Source organism: Oryctolagus cuniculus, chromosome 6 (genome assembly GCF_964237555.1).
Source record: "Oryctolagus cuniculus chromosome 6, mOryCun1.1, whole genome shotgun sequence".
In the NCBI taxonomy this organism is placed as follows: domain Eukaryota; kingdom Metazoa; phylum Chordata; class Mammalia; order Lagomorpha; family Leporidae; genus Oryctolagus; species Oryctolagus cuniculus.
Window position 1 is genome coordinate 74,735,239 of NC_091437.1, and position 22,743 is coordinate 74,757,981.

Genomic DNA, 22,743 nt, shown 5'->3' on the forward strand with positions numbered 1-22,743 from the left:
TTCCGATCCAGCTCCTGGCTGCTCCACTTCCAATCCAGTTCCCGGTTTTTTTGTTTGTTTGTTTTTACAGGTAGAATGGACAGTAAGAGAGAGAGAGAGAGAAAGGTCTCCTTTACCATTGATTCACCCTCCAAAGGCCACTGTGGCCGGCGCGCTGCGGCCAGAGCATGGCGCTGATCCAAAGGCAGGAGCCAGGTGCTTCTCCTGGTCTCCCATGGGGTGCAGGGCACAAGCACTTGGGCCATCCTCCACTGCACTCCCTGGCCACAGCAGAGAGCTGGCCTGGAAGAGGGGCAACCGGGACAGAATCTGGCGCCCCGACTGGGACTAGAACCTGGTGTACCAGTGCCACAGGCGGAGGATTAGCTTAGTGAGCAGCGGCGCCTGTTAATGTACCTGGGAAAGCAGTGGAAGATGGTCCAAGTGCTTGGGTCCCTGCACTCACGTAGGAGCCCAGGATGAATTTTCTAGTTCCTGGTTTCTGCCTGGCCCAACTGTCTTTGTGGCTATTTGGGGAGTAAACAGCAGATAGAAGATCTCCCTCCCCTTGTCTTTCCCTCTTTCTCTATAACTCAGACTTCATCCACCACTCCCCCACCATCTCAAATACTTCTTTAAAAAAGTAGACTTTATCCTTAAAACTTGTGGTAGGGGAAAATCATTTTGTCGGCTTTTTTGTGTGTATATATATATGTGTGTAATAACTTCTAGAAATTCGTTTATGATGTGACTAAGGAAAAATGAGAAACTTAGAGAAATATAAGATATATGAGATTGTGATTACTCAGAAATACTAAGCAAGCATTTTCTCTTTTTATTAGATTGAACCCAAACACATTTCTCTTCTATAAGATGACTCATAAGTTATTTGCTGTTATAAATTTAAGAAGACATGGCCATTTTCAGAGGTGTTTTTGTAGGTTTGAATGAACTCAGTCATCTCCAGATATAGTTTCAAAGGAAAAGGAGTCTGGAGAAACTCTCATAGGTGTTTGCATATTGGTTTGCTCAAAGAAAGCTCTGAGTTTTCTCTCTGATTTATTTAATAAGAAAACTTCTACTACATCTGTGTTCTGTTGCATTTATGAGAGGATTTTTGTAAAACCATAGAATAAAAAGTAGAATGAAATGAAAAAATATTCTTTCCTTTAATTTTATCTGGACTATGAAATTAGAATACTAGATAATAAAAATTTAAATTCACTTATTTAGATCAATTGTTTCTTATTATTCTTTCAACAATTTATTATTTATTTTGTTAGCTAGATTGCTTTCTGATATCTTCTTAAAGGCTAAGAACTCCTATAACAAAAAAAAAAAAAAGAGTGACAAAGTACAGTTCTTGCTTATTTGTTTGGCATTGAATAAATATCCAAATGTTTATTTATCCCTAATTAAGAACATAAATTCCTTTGAAATATTTATTTTTCAAAGTGTTGTAAAACTTTAAAATTCAGATTTTATTCTAGGAACCTGACATGAAAATGTTTTCCTGAGTATTCTTTGATTCTTTAGAATAACAATGCAAAAGGCTGTAGTTCAGTTCTATCTTTCTATTTTCTATATTTCTATTTTTTAATTTATTTAAATAATACAAGTTATATGTTTTTCAAATATACAGATTTAGGAACATAGTGATACTTCCCACCTTACCCTACTTCCCACCCATGCACCAACCCTTCTTCCTCCTCCCTCTCATATTCGCACTCTCAATTTTTACAATGATTGATTTTCTGTTTACTTAATGATTATAACATTAATTCTACAATAAGTAAAAAGTTCAACAAATTGCATGAAGAAAATACCACTATTCCTTAACAGAAGCAATAAAGGTTGTAAACATTCATCTGATCTCAAAACACCCATTTTACTCTAATACATTACTCAACTAGTTACCCAAGATCAGAGAAAATACATGGTATCTGTCTTTGGTACTGGCTTATTTCACTAAGTATAATGGTTTCCAGTTGCATCCATTTTGTTGCAAAAAGCAGGATTTCATTTTTTTTAACAGCCAAGTAAGTTGTAATCCTTATTGAAAATATGTCATAATTTCTTTATCCAGTCATTATTGATAAACATCTGTGTTGATTCCGTATCTTAGCTATTGTGAATTGAACTGCAATGAACATGAAGGTACAGATAACAATTTCATATGCTGATTTCTTTTGCTTTGTATAAATTCCCAGGAGTGGGATGGCTAGATCATACGGTAGGTCAATTGATTTGTAAGCAAACAATTTATCATTCAAGACATTTGAGGAATGTGATGTTTTTATCATACTCTATTAAAACTTTTCTGTGAAAAATGAGAGAATGAGTATTTGATTGCACCCAATGGATAAAACCATTCTCAAATGTCTTGTACTGTCCTACAGTCTGTTGAACTTGATACAATGAAGGCAACACATCACAATAACATTGCCAGCACATGCTTGTAGGACACCTGAATGTCAGATCCAGAAAGGAAGCTAGCCCATTCTCTTCACTGAGAGATGATCAAGCCCAGAGCCAGAGAAGATAAATGATTGTACACATCACAGAGTGGATCAGGACATCTTAACCCATGGGCCTGTCGAACATGCTGAAGTCTGTATTCTCTTTTTTTCGTTTTTTTTCTTTCTTTTTTTTTTTTTTTTGACAGGCAGAGTGGACAGTGAGAGAGAGACAGAGAGAAAGGTCTTCCTTTTGCCTTTGGTTCACCCTCCAATGGCTGCCGCGGCCAACGTGCTGCGGCCGGCGCACCATGCTGATCCGATGGCAGGAGCCAGCTACTTATCCTGGTCTCCCATGGGGTGCAGGGCCCAGGTACTTGGGCTATCCTCCACTGCCCTCCCTGGCCACAGCAGAGAGCTGGCCTGGAAGAGGGGCAACTGGGACAGAATCTGGCGCCTCTACCAGGACTAGAACCCCGTGTGCCGGCGCCGCAAGGTGGAGGATTAACCTAGTGAGCCGCGGCGCCGGCCTTGAAGTCTGTATTTTCAAGTGTGACCCTTGACCACTTTAATCAGAAACCATTTGAGGGCCAGCACCATGACTCACTGGGCTAATCCTCTGCCTGTGAGACTGTCACCCCGGATTCTAGTCCTGGTCGGGGCGCCGGATTCTGTCCTCGTTGCCCCTCTTCCAAGCCAGCTCTCTGCTGTAGCCAGGGATGGCAGTGGAGGATGGCCCAAGTGCTTGGGCCCTGCACCCGCATGGGAGACCAGGAGGAAGCACCTGGCTCCTGGCTGTGGATCAGCGCAGCGCACCGGCTGTAGCGGCCATTTTGGGGTGTGAACCAACGAAAGGAAGACCTTTCTCTCTGTCTCTCTCTCTCACTGTCTAACTCTGCCTGAAAAAAAAAAAAAAAAAAGAAAGAAAGAAAGAAAGAAAGAAAGAAAGAAAGAAAGAGAAACCATTTGAAAGATCTGTAATAAATTCATAGCCCTGACTTTTAATCTATATCCACTGATTGAGATTGAGGTCTATAGGTGGGAAGTAGGAGTCTATTTTTAATAAGTCCCCTGTAACTGATGTTTTTGTATATTGATTTTTTTGAATAGTACAAGCCTAAAGTATGCAAATAGTAAGGAGTAATTCAGCTTCTTTGTATATAGCATTGGTAAGGCTAACCACATCAAAATATCTTTATTTTATTTTATTTTATTTTTATTTTTGACAGGCAGAGTGGACAGTGAGAGAGAGAGAGACAGAAAGAAAGGTCTTCCTTTGCCGTTGGTTCACCTTCCAGTGGCTGCCATGGCTGGCACACTGCAGCCGGTGCACCTCGCTGATCTGAAGCCAGGAGCCAGGTGCTTCTCCTGGGCTCCCATGCGGGTGCAAGGCCCAAGGACTTGGGCCATCCTCCACTGCACTCCCGGGCCACAACAGAGAGCTGGACTGGAGGAGGGGCAACCAGGACAGAATCTGGTGCCCCGACCGGGATTAGAACCCGGTGTGCAGGTGCTGCAAGGTGGAGGATTAGCCTAGTGAGCCATGGCACTGGCCACATAAAAATATCTTGAAAGCATTTTCCATAATAATAATAATATGGGATTTGTAACCTGAACCAGAGAAAATAATAAATTGTTCTAGTTTGAGTTCAGGTGATTCTTTGACAACTTCACATTTAGAATATTCACTATGTGATTGCATGTTGCTTCCTTTACCAAGTGTATTAGCTAGTTATATACAATTCATAGTTGATTTATTAAAGGCCACAAAGTTGAGACTTTGATTTTGGTCACCTCTCCAAAGAATATTGATATTACCTCATTAATAACATGAGAATGGACATAATAATAGAATTCATTAAATTCCCACAGTAAAACTAATCAGAACAGCACATTTATTTTATTTACTCCATGTTAAAATGCTGAATCATATTATCACACAGCGATCCTGTGTGATAGTTTTTATTTTATTTGTGCCATTGAGCTTGTGTGTGCTTGCACTCTTAGAATATTGTTACTTTTTCATAATGACTCATTGAATATATGGAGAAGTATATATATATTTTTGCTAAAATTTTTTTTCATAAAATTTACATCAAACGTTTTTACCATTCATCTCTGAATATTATGCAGCACAGCAAAAGAGGATTCTGTATTCGTTTACATGTACTTTAATCTACCTAGAAAAATCAAACTGACTGATTATTTTTCTAGCTCTTTTTTGTCCCACCTATGGCAAGATAGATTTTTTTTACATATTTTGTTTCCCCTATGTTTTCCTCTGATAATTTGATTATCTTAGGTCTTAAGCTTAGATCCCTGATCCATTATGAGTTGCTTTTTGAAGAGAGTCTCCTTTTACCATGAAATGATTTTAGCTCATTTATCAAACATGAGGTGATGTAGATGTGTGGCTTAACTTCTGGGGTTTCTATTCTGTTCCATTGGTCTACGTGTTTGTTTTTCTATCAGTACCAGGCTGTTTTGATTATAAAATCCCTGTGGTATGTCCTGAAATCTGGCATTGTGATGACTCTGGCTTTATTTTTATTATGATTTCTTTGTTTATTAAGGCTCTTTTGTGTTTCCATATGTATTTTAGGACTGTTGTTTATAGATTTGTGAAGAATATCTTTGATATAGCACTGAATCATAAATTTCTTTGTGTAGTATGGACATTCTGGTGATATTATATTTTCCAATCCATGAACATGGAGGATTTTTCCATTTTTTATATCTTCTCTTCCTTTCATGAATGTCTTAATTTTCATTGTAGAGATCTTTCGCATCCTTTGTTAAATTTATCCCATGGTATTTAAATTTTTGTAACTATTGTGAATGAAACTGACTTATAGGTTATTTCTCAGCCAGAACAATGTTGATATATAAAAATGCTATTGATTTTTGTATGCTGATTTTTTATCTTGCAACTTTGCCAAAGTCTCTTATGAGTTCTAATAGTTTCTTAGTGTAATATTTTCATTTCCCTATATAAAGGATCATGTCATCTGCAAACAGCGATAATTTGCATCACTCTCTTCTAACTTGTATTTTTTTTTTTTTTGGTCTGCGTCTCTTATCTAATGGCTTGGCTAAAAATTCAAGAAATATTTTGAATAATAGTGGCAAGACTGGACATTCTTGTCCAGTTATGGATCTTGGCTATTGCCAGTCAAGGGAAGTGAGGCGATGGAGTTGACTCATGTCTTCAGAATCCCTTAACCCAGTCAGATGTACACACTGTCCAGAACATTGACTCACACCATACTGTACTCCTCTGACAGTACTGGGAGAGCTGCCTCCAGTGTGCAGGGAGCTCTGAGTCTCTGTAATCTGACTGGGTATATGCATGGTCACTGAGCTGCAATCTACAATTTTTCAAGATGTCAGGGGAGTGAAGGCATTGGGGAAGAGTATAGTACCCAATTCTGATGGGATGGGTCTCACTTCCAGAGTACAAGGAAATTTCTTTTTTTTTTTCTTTAGAGATTTATTTATTTACTTGAAAATCAGAGTTACACAAACAGAGGAAGAGACACACAGAAAGAGAGACAGAGAGAGAGATCTTCCATCCACTGGTTCACTCCCCAAGAGGCCACAATGACTAGGGCTGGGCCTGGCCAAAGCCAGGAGCCCAGAGCTTCTTCTGTGTCTCACATGGGTGCAGGGGCCCAAGTACTTTGGGCCATCTTCTGCTGCTTTCCCAGGTGCATTAACTAGGAGCTGGATTGGAAATGGAACAATCAGGACTTGAACTCGTTCCCATATGGGATGCTGGCTTTGTAGGTGGAAGCTTAACCCTTTATCACACAATGCCAACTCCAAAGGGACTTTTTGTCACAGTTTCCTTGCCCCTATTGTCTGCCATGTGTTAGAGAGCACTGTGTGGACCACCATACGCTGTTTGGCCCAGCAGGACCTGTGATGTTCAGACTGTCCTTCTAGAATGTAGGAATGTCTTTCTAGGCTGGACTTAAAATTAACAAGGACTGTGGGTTTCTTCCGGAGATAGGGCAACTTCTTACTTTTTTTTCCCAGCGAGGTGATATTCCTGAATGGGAACAGGTAGGAGCAGCAACTGCTGGTGACAGTGGCTGTGGTAATATTTCTGTTCTCTCTCTCTGTGGCTTATGAAGTTTTTGTGCTGTTCTATCATTTTATTGGCTTCCTTAGCTCTTGTAAAAGTGGCTTAGTTTGTGAATAATGTAAATAAATGCTCAGATTGTTGTCTCTAGGGAGATAGTCATTGGAGCTTTGTACTCATTCTGCATCTTGCTGCATCCCCCACCCCCACCAGATGTGTATATGATTTAACTGATTATACTAATGTAAAATAATTTTCCTATTGGTATCATTACAGTTTGCTAAAAATGTTAATGCACTCACTCGTGAATTGTATTGCATCTAGTAATGAGCTATGATTATTAATTCTATGTGGCAACCTGAGTGGATCATGACATGCTCTCTTACATATATGTGTATATGTGTGTGTGTGTGTGTGTGTGTATTAGTTCTGGAGGACTTAGAAGTTAGAGACTGCTAAAACAAATACCAAAAATCCTGGAAGTTGGGAGCTTAGAAACTGGGTAATGGGTAGAGAGATTCTGGGAGAGTGTTGAGGTATATATTACAAAAATCCTGAAATGCTAAAAACGATTACTGATAGAAATGCAAACATTAAAGGGAATTTGAGCAACGCCTCAGAAAAAGAAAAGAAGACCTGTAAAGCTTCACTCTTCTCAAAAATTATACCATCAATGGACAACAGATTATAGAAATGTAGATGAAGTAGTCTAGTTTTGATCATTATCACAAGAATAGCTGGGAAGAACTTCTTAGGAAGGAAAAAGGTTTATTTTAGCCTATGGCTTTGAAAGATCACTGCCCAATATTGGGTCATCCCATTTGTTAAGGCATCCTACAACACCAGAGTGTGGTAGATGGAGGATCACCTGGTGATCTTGGAAGCCAAGAGATCCAAGAGGATCTTCACTCTTCCTTCACATCCATGTGTCTTCTTAATATAGCTACAATGACTCAATCATTGGGTCCCTATTTTAACAACATAATCCAATCTAACCAATTGTCATGGCCTGAACTTTCAGATATCATATTTTGATTAAATCCCATCCTTAATCCTTTAATGCAAGACCTTGGGGACCAATACTTTAAAACATGCACTTTTGGAAGCCCTCCAATTTATTTTCCACAGTATAACAATGTTAAAAGACATTTTACTGAAGTCTCCAGAGGAAATTAGGGGCAGATTATTGGAAACTAGAAGGAAAGAGATCTTTGTTATAAATTGGCAAACAATGTGGCCAAATTTTTTTGTGTGTGTTTTATGGAAGGTGGGATTTGCAAGTGATGAAATTGGATATTTAACAGAGACAATTTCTAAGGACAAGTTGCAAATGTAATTTAAGTACCTCTTACTGCTTATAATAAAATATAAAGGGAGATATTGAATTAATAAAGTATTCATTTATCAACAAGGCCCTGAAGTTGGAGAGTTGGAAAATTTTCAGCCTATCCATATTGTGAATACTAAGAGACGTGAATAACCTTTTGAATAAGAGATCATGGATGTGACTTATTGTCTTAATTAATCATCTCAGCAGAAAACCAGGAATAATTAATGGATTATATCAGAAAAGAAAATGCCACTTTGAACTAAAGAGAACAGAGAAAGAAGGACAGAATGAAAGAATGCTGTGAATATTTTGCATTATGTAGGACCAGACTATCAAGGTATTTGGCTGTGCTACTCTTTGAGAAAAGGAAAACATGAGCTCAAATGTGGTCAGAGGCCATCAGGACTTCCAACTCTCAGTTGGGCCCAAGGCAACACTATTTGTTTCCTCTTTGATAGTAGATGACACAGACTTCACCCAGAGCCGTAAGGGGAAGTACTTTTCCACTTACATGAGTGGATGGGGCCAACATGCTCTTTCTTTGGCATGATATCAGCAAAAGAAACTGAGTCTCTGCTTGTTCCATCACTATATTTTGGGAGTCCAGAATTTGCACAGCTGGGAGTAATTTTGCCTAACAAAGACTTGTACCTCAAGCTTTACTCACATCTGACTTGGATGATATTTAAGACTTTAGAATTGATACTGGAGTAAGTTGAGAACTTTGGAGCTATTGGAATAAGTCAAATGTATTTTGCAGGTGATTAAAACCTTTATTTTGTAAAACCAAGGGTAGAAGACTATAGACTGAACAGTGTTCCAACAAAATACATATGTTGAAGCTTTAACCATCACTGTGACTCTATTTGGCAAGAGGATATTCAGGAGGCATGAAGATTATATGAGGTCATGAGAGAGGTACCTTAATTTGATGAGAGTGGTTTCCATTAGGACGACAATGAGGAGCCAGGACGTTCACCATCTCCATAAGGTGAGGACATAGGCTGAGAGGAAGCCATCTGCAAGCCAGTAAAGGAGCCATCGTTAAGAAAAGGAAAACTACTGGAGTGTGAACTTTGACTTTCTGATTCCTGAGCTCTAAAAAATAAATTTCTGTTTCTTTAAAAATTATTTATTTATTTGTAAGGCAGGGTTACAGAGAAAGAGAAGCAGAGATAGAGAGAGGGCAGTCTTCCATCCTGTGGTTCACTCCCCAGATGACTGCAACTGCCAGACCTGCACTGATCCAAAGCCAAGAGCCAAGAGTTTCTTCTGCATTTCCCACATGAGTGAAGGGGCCCAAGGAGCTGGGCCATCTTCTACTGCTTTCACAGGCCACAGAAGAGAGAGCTGGATCAGAAGTGGAGCAGCCAGGACTTCAACCAGCGCCCACATGGGATGTCGACACTGCTGGAAATTGCTTTACCTGTTACACCATAGTGTCGGCCCCAAAATTCGATTTTTAAATTCACCCTTGTCTACAGTATTTATTATGAAAACCCAAACTAACACTGATTTTTGCACCAAGAGTCATTCTAGCCGGCACTGCGGCTCACTAGGCTAATCCTCCGCCTGCGGCGCGTGTACGCCTGCCAAGTACTTGGGCCCTGCACCCCATGGGAGACCAGGATAAGTACCTGGCTCCTGCCATCGGATCAACGTGGTGCGCCAGCTGCGGCGGCCACTGGAGGGTGAACCAATGGCAAAGGAAGACCTTTCTCTCTGTGTCTCTCACTGTCCACTCTGCCTGTCAAAAAAAAAAAAAAAGTCATTCTAGGGAAACATGCAGATTTAACAATCAATTTTATTTATTGATTTTGTAATTGCCTTTCCAGTTTGATTTTATTTAAAGATGATGATAACTCTACTTCCAGTAGTATAGAGAAAAATAATAGTCTGCTGCTCACAAGAAGCATATCTCAACAACAAAGATGCATTCAGACTGAAAGTGAAGGATAGAAAAATATATTCTATGCTAACAGAAAGCAAAAAAGGAAAGGCATTGCCCTTCTAATATCAGAAAAAATAGACTTTAACATAAAAACTGTTAAAAGTCATAAAGAAGGGAGCTATGTAATGATTAAGGGACAATTTTAACAGGATGATGTGACTATAAATAAATGAATACCCACCCAAATACAGGGCACCAGACTATTTAAAAGAAATGTTAATGGATCTCAAAGGAAATAAAGATTCCAATACAATCAATAGTAATGGGGGACTTTACCACCCCGCTCTCATCAACTGACAGATCAGCTAGACAGAAAATCAATGAAGAAACAATGGATCTAATTGACACCATGAACCAAATGGATGTAACTCACATCCACAAAAGTTTTTCACCCCACAGTTGCAGAATACATATTCTTCTAATCAGTGCATGGAACTTTCCTCTAGGATAGACCATATGCTAGGCCATAAAGCAAATACCAGCAAATTCAAAAAAAATTGAAATAATACCATGCATCTTCTCTGACCATAAATTAATGAAGATGGAAATCAACAACTCAAGAATCTCTTGATCAAATACAAACATATGGAAACTGAATAACATGATCTTGAATGAACAGTGAGTCATAGAAGAAACCAAAAGAGACAAAAGAAAAAGCAAAAAAAAAAATTCTGGAAAGAATGATGATAATACATCATAGAAAAACTTATAGGAGGGGGCAGGCACTGTGGCTCACTTGGTTAACCCTCCACCTGTGGTGCCAGCATCCCATAAGGGCATCGGGTTCTAGTCCCGGTTGCTCCTTTTCCAGTCCAGCTCTCTGCTGTGGCCTGGGAGGGCAGTGGAGGATGGCCCAGGTGCTTGGGCCCCTGCATCCGCATAGGAGACAAGGAGAAGCACCTAGCTCCTGGCTCAGGATGGGCACAGCACTGGCTAAAGTGGCCATTTGGGGTGTGAACCAATGGAAAGAAACCTTTCTCTCTTTCTCTCTCTCACTGTCTATATATCTACCTGTCAAATAAAAAAAAAAATCTTATAGGAGTACTAAGAGGGAACTTTATGCCAACATAGAGTCATAGAAGAAACCAAAAGAGACAAAGGAGAAAGCAAAAAAAATTTCTGGAAACAATGATGATAATACATCATAGCAAAACTTGTAGCAGTGCTAAGAGGGAACTTTATACCAACAGTTGCTTACATGAATAAATTGGAAAGGTACCAAATAAATGAGCTATCATTGTATCTCAAAGACCTAGAAAAACAACAAAAAACCAAACACCAATTAAGCAGTAAGAAAGAAATAATTAAAATTGGAGAAGAAATAGACAAAATTAAAATCAATAAAAACAATACAAAAGATCAGTGAAAAGAAGAGCTGCATTTTGAAAAAATAAACAAAGTTGATACAACATTGGCTCAACTTACAAAAAAAAGAGGAAGAAGATCCAAATCAATAAAATCAGAGATGAAAAAGGAAATGTAACAATAGCTACCATAGAAATAAAGAGAATCATCGGCTTTACTAAAAACAGCTGTATGCCAACAAACTGGGAAACCTAGAAGAAATGGATAGATTGCTAGACATATGCAATCTACCAAAATTGAGTCATAAAGCCATAGAAAACCTAGACAGACCAATAAACTAGATGGAAATTGAATCAGAAATAAATACCATCGCAACAAAGAAAACCCCAGGACAAGATGGCTTTACTGCTTAATTCTATCAGACATTTAAAGAAAAACTAATGCCAATTCTTATCAAGCTATTCAAAACAATTGAAAGGGAAGGAATCTTCGGAAACTTTTTCTCTAAGCCTTCATCACATTAATTCCTAAAACAGAAGAAGATACAATAGAGAAAGAGAACTATAGGCCAACATCCCTGATGAACATAGATGCAAAAATCTTCAATGAAATACTAGCTAATCAAATCCAAGAACACATCAGAAAGATCATTCACCTGCACCAAGTGGGATTTTTTTCCTGGTATGCAGGGATGGTTCAACATTCAGCAGTCAATAAATTGGATACATCATGTTAACAAACTGAAGAACAAAAGCCATATGGTTATCTCAGTAGATGCAGAAAAAGCACTTGATAAACACAACACCCTTTCATGGTGAAAACTTTAAGCAAATTGGGTATAGAAGAAACATGCCTCAAGATAATCTAGGCAATTTATTACAAACTCACAGCCAGCCTCCTATTGAATGGGGACACATTGGAAGCATTCTCCCTAGGATCCATAACCAGAACCAAGGATGCCTACTCTCACCATAACTATTTAATATAGTCCTGAAACTATATAATGCCAGAGACATTAGGCAAGAAAAATAAATCAAAGGAATACAAATTGAAAAAGGGAAATCAAACTACCCTTATTTGCAGATGACATGATACTATATATAGTTGATCCAAAAGACTCCACTGAGACACTACTGGAACTCATAAAAGAATTTGGTAGAGTAGCAGGATATAAAACCAATACAGAAAAATTAGTAACCTTTGTATACATAGATAATGCCATGGCTGAGAAAGAATTTTTAAGATCAGTTTCATTCATGATGGCTACAAAAAGAATTAAATAAGTTGTAATAAATTTAACCAAGGATGTCAAAGATCTCTGATGGCAATTACAAAACACTAAGGAAATAAACAGAAGAAGAAATTAAAAAATGGTAAAATCTCTCATGTTCAAGGGTTGGAAGAATCAACACCATCAAAATGTCCATACTTCCAAATTCAATTTACATTCTCTGCAGCTCTAGAAAAAATGATGCTAAAATTCATATGGAAATACAAGAGAACCCAAATATCTAAAGCAATATTATACAACAAAATCAAAGCTGGAGGCATCACAATATCTGATTTCAAGACATACTACAGGGCAGTTAAAATCAGAACAGCCTTGTACTGGCACAGAAGCATACTTGTAGACCAATGGAACAGAATAAAAAACTCCAGAAATCAATCAATTAATCCACAACCAACTTACTTTTTTAAAAAGGAGCTAAAATCCATCCCTGGATCCCTGGAGTAAGGGTAGTATCTTTAACAAATAGTGCTGAGGAAACTAGATCTCCACATGCAGAAGCATGACACTAGACCCATACCTCACACTTTACATGGAAATCCACTAAAAATGGAACAAAGAGTTAAATCTATGACTGATACCATCAAACTACTAGAGAACATTGGGGAAACTCTCAAAAACATTGGCACAGGCAAAGACTTTTTGTAAAAGACCCAAGAAGCACGGGCAATCAGAGCCAAAATCGACAAGCAGGATTACATCAAGCTGCGAAGCTTCTGCACTGCAAAAGAAACACTAAACTAAACAAAGAGACAACCAACAAATGGAAGAAAGTATCTGCAAACTATTCAACTGATAAAGGGTTAACATCTGTAATCTATAATAAGCTCAAGAAGTTCAACAACAAAACAAACAATCCAGTTAAGTAATGGGCAAAGGATTTGACCAGGCATTTTTCAAGAGAGGAAATTCAAATGTCCAACAGACACTTCAGGAAATACTAAATATATTTTTTCCATAAAATAAGATGTTCCTATGTCTGTATGTGGCCATGGTATCAGTGAATATGATGTAATATGTACTGTGTTTATCATTGGTTTCTGACGTGCACTCAAAGTGATGCCAGTTATATAACTGCAAATAACATGACTGTGTTCTTTTTAATGGTTGATTGTTATTCCCTTGGGCATATGTAACCATGTGCTCTTTATCCACTCATCTACCAATGGAGCACCTAGGTTGATTTCATATCCTGGCTGTCACGAATAGTGATGCAATAAACATGGGATATTGGTTTACTTTCCTTTGGATAGATATACACAGTAGGATTGCTGGGTCATATGGCAGTTTACTTCTAGATTTTTGAGGAAACGCCATACTGTTTTCCACAAGAACTGCACTAATATACGTTCACATAAACAATGTATTAGAGTTTTCCTTTTTACTGCATCTTTTCCAGTAATTTTTTTAAAAAAAATTTCTGTTAATAGCCATTCCAACTTGGGTGAGATAATACTTGATTTTGGCTTTAATTTTCCTTTCTCTGGTTATTTCATATACTCACTGACCATTGGCATATATTGTTTGGGGGCAGATCTGCTCAAATAATTTACCCATTTTTAATTGGTGTTTTTGGGGGGCCAATGATATGAGTTATTTAATGTCACCATCTGAATAATATTGCAAATATTTTCTTCCATTGCATTTCTGTGAAGAAAGTCATTGGTATTGTGACAGGGATTGACTTGAATCTGTAGCTTATTTCGAGTAGTATGGGCATTTTAAAATATTAGTTTTTCAAATCCGTGACCATGGGATGACTTTCTACTTTTTAGTGGTCTCTTCACTGCAATTTCTTTCACCTATTTGTTTCAATTTATTCTGAGATATTTTCGAGTTTTTACAACTGTTATTGTAAATGGGATTGCTTTCTTGATTTCTTTTCCATCTGATTTGTTACGTTGGTATTGAAATGCTACTGATTTTTGTAAGCTGATCTTGTATCCTGCATTTTTAGTGAATTCACTTATCAGGTCTAAAAGTTTTCTTCCCTTTTTTATGGTGGTTTTAGTTTTGCTCTACATAAGATCATATCAACTGTAAACAGGGACAATTTGACTCCCTCCTTTCTAAATTGAGTGCCCTTATCTCTTTTCTTGTTTAATTGCTCTGGGTATAACTCCCAGTGATGTGCTGAGTAAGAGTGGTAGAAGGGATCCACTGACTGGGCACGAGCCTGTGGTTTAATTTTCATGTATTTATATAATTTTCACAGTTCCTTTGGTTGATTACTAATTTTATTCCACTGTGGAAATAACATGATGTGATTTTTAAAAATCTGTTGAGGCTAACTAGGCCTACATTGTGAGAATGTTCCATGTGCTGATGAGAAGAATGTATATTCTCAGCTGTGGGATAAAACATTCCACAACTGTTACGACCATTTGCTTACTCTATAGCATAGTCTAACTCCAGTATTTCATAGATGATTTTCTGTTTGGATGAACTGAAGGATGCACCTTTTATGTAGATTGTAATGCATGCTGCATTTTCACATGGCTAGTACCTTTGCAGTAAGACATGCAAAGATTTTGGATTTTCTGACCCCCATGTGTCAGGCCCAACTCCAGACCAATTTCCTAGGTTATGAGGATAAAAGGGACCAGAGTCTTTGAACTTGATTTTAAAAAAACACAAGTTACAATGAGAATGTCCTAATCTGCAGTGGAAAAGAAATCAATCTTGAGAAATCTGAACCTACTCCCAGGCTGATATCGATGCAAACTGCTGAGCATTTATGTATTTTTTTATATTAGACTTCTGCATAGCACTTAGATGAAACAAAGCATCCCAGGGCTGAATAAATAAATAACATTCCCTAGGCAGTTTGATCTTTTGTTAAGAAGAGGAAAATATGTTCTAGATTGGAAACTTGTTTCCACATAAATGAAAATATTTTCATGGTGAACAACCAAGGTCACAAGCTTAAATGCTTTAGGCATTGGGAGTTAGAATAAACAAGGAAGGTGTAAGGTGTCCTGGATAGGGGGAGCTTTAATCAACTAATTAATAAGTGAATGTCCTGCCACAGTGAAAATTCAACACATAAACAGAATATGTTATTAACACATTTGCTGAATTACGTGTACATGGCTCCTTGACTCTTCATGCCATTGTCATCAGATCCCCTCCAGGCATCCAGCTAGGTGGTCTGGATCCATGGTCACCAGCTACCTTACTGGAGTACACGGACAGTCACGGGAGGATCTTATTGACACGTCCTAAAACTTTACAGAAAGTCAAGAGCCTGTGCATGATACAAATACAATGTATAGAGTATTCAAATATAGGAAACAGAGGAGACAGCTAATTAAAAGCAGGAAAGCCAAGAACAATGGTTGGCAGCTTATGGAGCAAAGAATGCTAAGTAGTCTTAATAGTAAGGGAAAAGGTTGATGCTTGGGTTTATTTACTGTGCCACAAGCTGTTGTGTCAATTTTATAATCCTAGCAGGTACTTGTTTGTGAGGGCAGGCCTACCTCAGAAATATACAGAACAGGTTCCAGAGCACCACAATAAAGTGAGTGTTGCAATAAGTGAGTCACATGAATTTTTGGTTCCCCCGTGCACACAAAAGTTATGTTTATACTAAACTATAGTCTATAATGTATGCAATAGTATTATATCTAAGGAAAGATGTAAGTAGGTTAAATAAATATGCTTTATTGCTTCAAAATTCTTACCATCATCTGAGCCTTCAGCAAAAAATTATGTTTTGGCTGGTGGAGGACATTGCTGCAATGTTGATGGCTGCTGACTAATCAGGGTGGTTGTTGCTGAAGGTTGGGGTGGCTGTTTCAATTTGTTAAATAACACAACAGTGAAATTGGTTGTATCGATTGACTCTTCTTTTCAGGAAAGACTTCTGTAGTATGGAATGCTATTTTCTCCATGGTAGAATTTCTTTCAAAATTGGAGCTGATCCTCTTAATCCCTGCTGCTGCTTTATCAAGCAAGTTTATATAATATTCTAAATCTTCCATTGTCATTTAACAGTGTTTCCAGAACATTCACAAGGAAGAGATTCCATCACAGGAAACTGTCTTTACTCAGTTGTGAGAGGCAACTCTTCAACCATTTAATATTAAGCATGATATTACTGCAATTAAGTCCCATCTTAAACTCCACTTCTAAATCTTGTTCTTTTGCATCTTCCACATCTGCTATCGCTTCCTCCACTGAAGTCTTGACTCATCAAAGTTATCCATGAAGATTGAAAATAGTTTCTACCAGACTCCTGTTAATGTTGATATTTTGACCTCCATGAATCATAAATCTTCTTAATGATTTCTGAAATAGTGAATCTTTTCTAGACCATTTTCAGTTTACTTTGCCCAAATCCATGGGAAGTTCACTATTTATGGCAGCACTAGCCTCGTGAAATGTTATTTCTACAATAAGACTTGAAAGTCACTATTATCCCTTAATCCCTAGGCTGCAGAACAGAGGTTGTGTTAGGTGAAACAAAAACAACTTGAGTTTCATGGTACATCTCCATCAGAGCACTTGAGTAACCAACTAGATGGTCAATGAGCAGAAGTATTTTGAAAAGAATCTTTTTTAGGCCGGCGCCGCGGCTCACTAGGCTAATCCTCCTTTTGCGGTGCCGGCACACCGGGTTCTAGTCCCGGTCGGGGCGCCAGATTCTGTCCCGGTTGCCCCTCTTCCAGGTCAGCTCTCTGCTGTGGCCCGGGAGTGCAGTGGAGGATGGCCCAAGTGCTTGGGCCCTGTACCCCATGGGAGACCAGGATAAGTACCTGGCTCCTGCCATCGGATCAGCGCGGTGCGCTGGCCGCACCATGCCGGCCACGGCGGCCATTGGAGGGTGAACCAATGGCAAAGGAAGACCTTTCTCTCTGTCTCTCTCTCTCTCACTGTCCACTCCGCCTGTCAAAAAAAAAAAAAAAAAGAATCTTTTTTTCTGGACACTGATTTCAACAGATGGTTTAAAATATTCAATAATCCATATTAAAAACAGACTTGTTGTTATCCAGGATTTGTACCATTTACACAGCACAGGCTAATTGGATTTAGTAGAATTCTCAAGGGCCCTAGAATTTTCACTATGACAGATGAACATTGGTCTCAAAGTTGTCCATTTTATTAATACCTAATGAAAATCAACCCCATTTTGTTTAAAGCTTTGAAGCCAGGCACTAACTTCTCCCTAGAGACAAAAGTCCTACATAGGGGCGGGATGTGTAGCCGCATGCCATATGTGTGCAGGCTGCACCACTTCCAATCCAGCTCTCTGCTATGGCCTGGGAATGTAGAAGATGGACCCGATCTAATTCCTTGGGCCTTTGCACCCACATGGGAGACCCAGAGGAAGCTCTTGGCTCCTGGCTTCAGATAGGTGCAGCTCCAGCCATTGCAGGCATTTGGGGAGTAGACCAGTGGATGGAAGACTTTCTCTCTCTCTCTCTCTCTCTCTCTCTCTCTCTCTTTCATTCTGCCTCTCCTTCTCTCCCTGTGTAACTCTGGTTTTCAAATAAATAAATTAATTAAAAAAAACCCAAAGTCCTACATGTTCTATCTACATTGAAAATCTGTTGGCATAGCCAACTTTATCCATGACCCCAGCTAGACTTTCAGAATATCTGGCTGCAGCTTCTCCATCAGCATTTGTTCCCTGTCCTTGCCCTTTTGTGTTGTAGAAATGGCTTCGTTCCTTAAATCTTATGAAGCAAACTTTCTTTAACTTCCTTTCACCTCTGTCAGCCATCACAGAATTGAATAATTAGGATCTTGCTGTGAACTAGGCTTTCCCTTAATGGGATGCTGTGGCTGCTTTGATCTATCCAGGCCACCAAATATTTCTCCATATGAGCAATATGTTTCTTATCTATAGTGTTCACCAAAGTAGCACTTTTCATTTCCTTCAAGATCTTTTCCTTCAGATTCACAGTTTTTTCTGCTCAGTGTGAGAGGTCTAGTTTTCAGGCTATTTCGGCTTTTGGCATCCATTCCTCACCGAGCTGAATCATTTATATTTTTTTTTTCATTTAAAATGAGAAACACTATACCCTTCCTTTCATTTGAAACATGAGAGGATATTACAGAGTTATTAATTAGCATAATTTCAACACTATGTTGTTTCAGGGGATAGGGAGGCCTGAGGAGAAGAAAAGAAATGGGGGAACAGTCAGGTGGTGAAATAATCAAAGCAGGCAAAACATTGATCAGTTAAGTTTGCCATCATGTACCGGTGTAGTTCATGGCACTCCAAAACAATTACAGTTGTAACATCAGATATTCTGATAACAAATCACCATTAGAGACACAATCATAGTGAGGAAGTTTGAAATCTGGAGACAATTACCGAAATATGTCATTGAGATGTGAAGTGAGGACACCTGTTGAAAAAATGGCACCAGTAGGCTGGCTAAATGTGGGTTTGGCACAAACTTTCAACTTGCAAACCATGTTATCTGTGCTGTTTAAGAAAAGAAAGCACAATCCTATCATGTGTGCTATATTAGTCCCATTTAAATGGGGACAGGACGTGATATGTGGACAAGATCCTTATAGTTTGATGAAAACTTGGACTTTTTCATTACTGTGTTTCGGGAAAACTGGTAACTGCCATTGACTCTTAGATGCATCTGACCAATTAACTAAAGAGGAACAGAAATTTGTTAAATTGGGTATTTTATATATAACCAGGGAATGACTGATTCCAAAGAGGTATATTTCAGGGGCAAGCATTTGCCCTCATGGTTAACACACTAGTTAGGGTGCTTGTGTCCCATATTGGAGTGCCGGGATTTGAGTTCCAGGTCCAGCTCCAGATTCCACCTTCCTTCATGCTGGCCCTCAAAGGCAGCAGGTAATAGCTGAGAGCTGCCATTCATGTGGGATACCAGCCCTAGACATTGCAGTCATTTGGGTAGTTAACCAGTAGGTAGGAGCTCTATTTCGCCCTCTGTCTCTCAGTTCCTCAAATCATTTTAAAAAGGTATCTTTGATGGCCAGTGCTGCAGCTCACTAGGCTAATCCTCCGCCTCGTGGCGCCGGCACACCGGGTTCTAGTCCCGGTCGGGGCGCCGGATTCTGTCCCAGTTGCCCCTCTTCCAGGCCAGCTCTCTGCTGTGGCCAGGGAGTGCAGTGGAGGATGGCCCAAGTGCTTGGGCCCTGCACCCCATGGGAGACCAGGAGAAGCAACCTGGCTCCTGCCTTCTGATCAGCACGGTGCACCGGCCGCAGTGCGCCGGCCGCAGCGGCCATTGGAGGGTGAACCAACGGCAAAGGAAGACCTTTCTCTCTGTATCTCTCTCTCACTGTCCACTCTGCCTGTCCAAAATAATAATAATAATAATAATAATGATAATAATAAGCCTTCTATTGTGTGGCCTTATATCTAAATTAAAATTTAAAAAAAAAGGTATCTTTGAGTTTCACAGAGAACAGTCATTTGGAGAAGTGAAAAGACAGACAAAGAAAAAAGATTTGAATACCTACAGACTTTGCGGGAAGGCAGATACATGAAAATTAAATGCTACTCAATAAAGGTTGGTTACATAGATTCCTCTGGAGTCATTTCCTGGCACATGAGAGTCTGATGTGGTTGGCCTCTGCTGGCCCTGGTAGATCCAGGAGGAGAGAACTCTTTTATCTTTGAAATCTAAGTCCTGCTGTCAGGCAAATAGAGGGAGGGCTGAGCACCTATCTGCATCTGTATTCTAATTATCTTCAACTCAAAAATTCTTCAAATTTTGGAGTAGCATATTGCCCACAGGTATAACTGTAGATCACATATGTCCTCTGCTTCATATTTATAATAGAGTTGGCAGTTACTAAAAATTGAGCAGGATTCTTGCTGTTGAGAGTATGGTTTTATATTTCCTAGAATGAGTAAAATATTTTTTCTGTATCATCTTACTAAGTTTTACTTGTGGGGTAATTTTTTTTCACTCCTATTCTGATAGTAAATCATCTATTTTTCAACAATAACACGCATATTGGGTCTCATTAGATCTTTATAGCATTGGGGACAGCACTGTGGCATGTGAGTAAAGCCACTGCCCTTGATACCGGGATCCTTTGTGGGTGTTGGTTTGTGTCTGTCCTGTTTCATGTCCAATCCAGCTTCCTACTGGTGGCCTGGGAAAAGCAGCAGAAAATGTCCCAACTACTTGGACCCCTACCACCCATGTGGGAGACCCAGATGAAGATCTTGGTTTCAACCTGGCTCAACCTTGGCCTTTGCAGTCATTTGGGAAGTTAACCAGTAGATGGAAGAGCTCTGTCTCTCTGTCTCTTCCCATCTTTCTGCAACCCTATGAAATACATAAATAAATCTTAAAAAAAACTTTTACAGAATTATTAAGAGAAAAGTCCATGAGTATTTACCTCATTGGAGAGAAAAGGGTACTGAGCCTCTGATCATTTAAATTAATGATTCAGGAGAAAGGATCCCAGACCTTACAGCACACTTCCTGACTTGCAGCATGATGCTCTCATTGCTCTGTCTGTCTTTCTGTGTCTTTGTCAAGTTAAATAGTTGTTTGTGGATGCCTCTGTGTGTCACTGGCCTTTATTTAATCTACTTCACAAGTTTTATATAGATAGAATGAAAATAGTGCTTTCCCATGGTTTGTAAAAAATAACCCCTTAACCTGTTTCTCTCTTTGTCTTCACCTTCAGGTGTAAGTTATGCACAGTGCTCAGCTGACAGTACTCTTTATATACTGCATTTAGAATTTACTGCCTTTAACTACAGCCTTCGTAGTTAAACCTTCTATCCAGAACTATTTAGAGTGAGAATAGAGACAGTCACACAATGTATTGTCCAGACATCTGCACATGGAGGAAAGATTTTGAAAGTAGCAACAAAATAATTAATTTCAAAATATATGTTTCATCTTTCCTTGAAAATCCGCATGACCAGAGATGCTGTCCTCGAGTGAAAGCCTTGTTCCTACAGAGATCAGGAGTCCTTATTCATTCCTACAGATGTGAGCCATCCACTCTGCTAAGCAGTAAAATAACTGCCAAGGGAAATGGACTAAGTCTTCAGACTCAGCACCTAGCAACTCTGAAGCCAGCATCACAAGACAAGTTCCTCAAAGTTTCAATCTCCTGAATCAGTTGCAGAGAATAAGCACATATAAATTGCCGGACATTTGGGAATTAAAAAGGTGTGTATTTGAGGGAACTGAGAAAGAGAAATGAGCTTGGCTAAATTCTTGGAAGTAGTAAAAGTGTGCACTAAGAAGCCTATATTTTCTTCGGTAAAAACTTGGATGTGGAGAGAAAAACAATAAATGTGTTGGCATCATAAATTATTTTAATATTTATGCATTTTCATCTGCTTGAAAGGCAGAATAACAGTGCTAGAACCAGACAGAGCTAGAAAGATGTACATGTACAGGGATCATCCATCCACCAGTTCACACCCAAAAGGCTGCAACAGCTGGGGCTGGGCCTTGCAAAAGCTAGAAGGCAGGAATCCCATACAGCCAGGTCTTCCACATGTGTGGCGGGGACCCAAGTACTTCATTTGCAGCTTCTGATTAGCAGGAAGCTGGGTTGGAAGCAGAGTAACCAAGAATTGAATTGGTACTCCAATATGAAAAGTGAGCATTCCAAGTGGCAGTTCACTGTACCACAAATGGCAAAGCTAATATTTATATTCACTTCCATAACTTTTGTTGTCATATTTCTGTGTACATGGTAAAGTTTAACAAATCTACATAATTTCATTTTCTAAATCTGGATGAAATGATAACTTTTGCATAATGGGACATCATTTATCTTTTTACAGGATTCCTTCATGCACATTTGTCTATCTCAACATCTTATTTGATTTACTTCTAATTCAGTAGGACAACAGTATTTACCTGGCACCTCAGTCATGAATTTGTAAAATTTATTCATTTCCTTTAAGTGAAACATCATTGATGCAAAAACTTCTTTTTTCAAATATTTATTTTTTTCTTTGAACAAATGCTTCAGTCTTTTTAAAGACAGAGAAAGACAGCGAGAAAGGAAAGCAGAGAGAGCCTGTTTACTGTTTCACTCTCCAAATGCCGACAATGGCCTCTAGCTATGGCTAAAATCTGGAGCCTGTAACTCAACCTAGATTTCCCGCACGGGTGGCAAAACTCCAGTAACTGGAGTCATTAGTAATGCCTGAAGGGGCTATGTTACCAAGAAGCTGTTGTCACAAGGGAGTCAGGTACTGCAATAAGGGACACAGGTAACTTAACCAGTGTCTTAATTGCTACACAAAATGACCACCCCCAAACTACTTTTTATATAGTACAAAGTCAAGACTATATAATAAAAAATAAATGTCCACTCAAATGTCGAAGATCTGGCTAAATAATTTTTGTATAAAAGCAATAT

At 38.9% G+C, this 22,743-nt stretch overlaps 1 protein-coding gene across 7 annotated transcripts in view; it reads left to right on the top strand.

The window, feature by feature from the left end:
- Positions 1–22,743, top strand: part of SNTG1 (syntrophin gamma 1) — a 913,627-nt gene that overhangs the window by 531,032 nt on the left and 359,852 nt on the right. The window contains exon 1 of one of the 7 annotated variants that reach the window (XM_051843716.2): positions 19,749–21,533. The exons of the other annotated variants lie outside the window; for them this stretch is intronic. The gene's annotated coding sequence lies outside the window, so the exon portion shown is untranslated. Of the gene's footprint in view, positions 1–19,748; positions 21,534–22,743 lie in introns of those variants that run through there. 7 annotated transcript variants of the gene reach the window in all.